The sequence below is a fragment of the Bidens hawaiensis genome, unplaced genomic scaffold, assembly GCF_021521415.1.
Source record: "Bidens hawaiensis isolate Kalapana, Puna unplaced genomic scaffold, B.hawaiensis_p1.1 tig00054954_1, whole genome shotgun sequence".
Classification (NCBI taxonomy): Eukaryota; Viridiplantae; Streptophyta; class Magnoliopsida; order Asterales; family Asteraceae; genus Bidens; species Bidens hawaiensis.
Window position 1 is genome coordinate 71,918 of NW_027499918.1, and position 2,622 is coordinate 74,539.

A 2,622-nucleotide genomic window follows, 5' to 3' on the forward strand; every position below is an offset into this window, starting at 1 on the left:
GGACCGGTTTTTTTGACCACCTCTAACCCCACCCCACCTTGTGACCAGAAAGCCCTCTCTTCCTCCCTGCTATCTTCCCACCACATAAATAGAAAAGCATAGTTCTTTCGGTTTCTCTTTCTTCCCTCTCAAAAAGTAAGTCCTTGATTGCTTTATCAATACCATATATGTCAAATTGAAAGGGCTTATATATATATATATATATATATATATATATATATATATATATATATGTGTTCCAATACACACTATAGGAGATTCTGAAAGTGATTTATGTTATAATCTTTCTTTCCTCCAAAAAAGTGAAGGTTGAGATACATATATATACACACACACATAGAGACAGAGAGGGGAGAGACAGAGAGAGAGAGTGAGAGAGATTTTTCTAGACAACTCTCTCTTTTAAAATATTAAACCCTTTTTCTTCATCTCTCCTTACTGACACCTCACTTCCAACTCCCCAACTCTCTTTTGCAAAGGATTCACAAGAGAAATGGTGAGTTCATCATCTCTTTCTTTTTCTTTAACAGTTAGGAAGTTTGACCTTTGTATCTTGAAGTTGGATCACTTATACAATTAGGGTTTAACTTTCTTGATTATGTTTTTCAGGAACTTGAATCTCAAGAACAGTCAAGCCTATGGGAAGGCTATGTGGATTGGAGGAAGAAACCAGCAATCAAAGGCAAAGATGGCGGCATGCTTGCTGCCTCCTTTGTGTTAGGTACTAAAGTCAAAGCCAAGATCAAAACTTTTTATTAATATAGGGTTAATGCATCTATATAATTTATGAATATCTGAAAAGGCTTTTTGAAATCTTTAATCTTTCTTTATCAAATCATGATGCTTTGAGTTTTTTTTGTGTAGTTGTGGAGGTGATGGAAAACCTAGCATATTTGGCCAATGCAAGCAACCTGGTCTTGTACTTGACACAATTCATGCACTTTTCTCCTTCAAAAGCAGCAAATCATGTCACAGATTTCATGGGGACTGCTTTTCTTCTTGCCCTTCTTGGTGGCTTCTTATCTGATGCTTTCTTTACCACCTATCAAATCTATCTTATGAGTGCACTTGTCGAGTTCTCGGTACGTCTCTCTCCCTCCCTCCCTCTCTCCCACTCAATATAAAATATTATATATAATACTGAAAATTGTATTAACCGCGTAATTTACTTGTATGTACAGCATAAGACATAATTAGAGGTAGTGAGGAGAGTAACATGAATAACTACATAAATGTTTTGTATATCATATATTCAAAACAATAAGTTAATTTGTTTTTTCTTTTTCCTTGAAGAGCAAAATTTCATCTTTGTCTTACATTTGTAAGAATTTGAACACACAACCTCATATTTATGAGGGGACACCCTACCACTAAATTAATACATACAAATACATTATACAAATCGCGTGATTCTCAATGTATTTTCATAATTTAAAATCTAGGTTTAACTTTGAGAAAAATAGAAAATGTATAGGAAAAAGGAAAGCAGAAAAACCGTGCCTGGCTAGCGTAGTGTGCACTTTACTAGTGGAAAAACGTGTCAATCTTTTGATTGATGCAAAAGTTTGGGTATGAATTGAATATTCGTTACATACATGCATATAAATTAATTATATGATGGCTAGCTATAATAATAATAATAATAATAATAATAATAATAATAATATGTATAGCTAGGTTATTTATTTAGTGGGTATATATATATAACATGGATAATGTGACACAACCGTTACACATCGAATATTATCTTCGAGAAGACAAGTTGAAACATGTGAATCAAACTCGCCCAAGAAGATTCCCTTAATCCTACGCTACGTTAAAAGAACCTATAATTTATTTAACACAACCACTTTATCATCATATTATACTTATGCTACTCTCTCTCTCTCTCTCTCTCTCTCTCAAGTCCAAGCTTTCTCTTTCACACACCCTTATTATATCTTTAAAGAACCATCAAAACTGAATTCACATTTTGTTCAATAAATAGACACCTTCTGAAGTTGCAGAGACATACTAAATAATTCAGAGATTACCACTTAATTAGTCAAGTCTCTTGATGACTCTGCTCAGAATTGCTAAACAGCCCCTAAAAAAAATAAGGAATATAGTTTAGAATCTCTTTCATTAAATTTCGGTGAATTTCAACGAAACAAATCCTCCGTAAGACTAGATGAAGAGGTATGTACCCACCTCAACACCGAGCAAGGCGGGTCAACCCACAAGATAAAGACATTATGAAGGCACAAAGCCAAAACCTATGCGCATGGCGCATACAAAACATGCTCAGGCATCATATGCCCAGGCACACATATGCTCGCGCATCACATATGCGCGCGGCGCATCAGCGCGCGGCGCATATCACATGCCCGTGCATATCACATCTGCCCAGGCACACATATGCTCGCGCATCACATATGCGCGCAGCGCATCAGCGCGCGGCGCATATCACATGCTCGTGCATATCACATCTGCGCATGAAATATCTGCGCGTGAGAATAAAGAGAAGACCTCGCGCATCCTCAGGGTGGGCGCATATCATACGTGCACATAATCAACCTCGTCCTTATCCAAATCAGGATTAGGGCAACCTTGATTGTGCACATCAGACAACCTTCCAGAAGG

At 36.8% G+C, this 2,622-nt stretch overlaps 1 long non-coding RNA gene across 1 annotated transcript; it reads left to right on the forward strand.

Moving 5' to 3' along the window:
• The first annotated feature begins 240 nt into the window (after positions 1-240).
• On the forward strand, positions 241-1,203 carry LOC143600849 (uncharacterized). Its single transcript, XR_013147555.1, has 3 exons — positions 241-496; positions 610-721; positions 865-1,203. It is a non-coding gene; the product is annotated as an uncharacterized LOC143600849 (long non-coding RNA).
• The last annotated feature ends 1,419 nt before the right edge of the window (positions 1,204-2,622 follow it).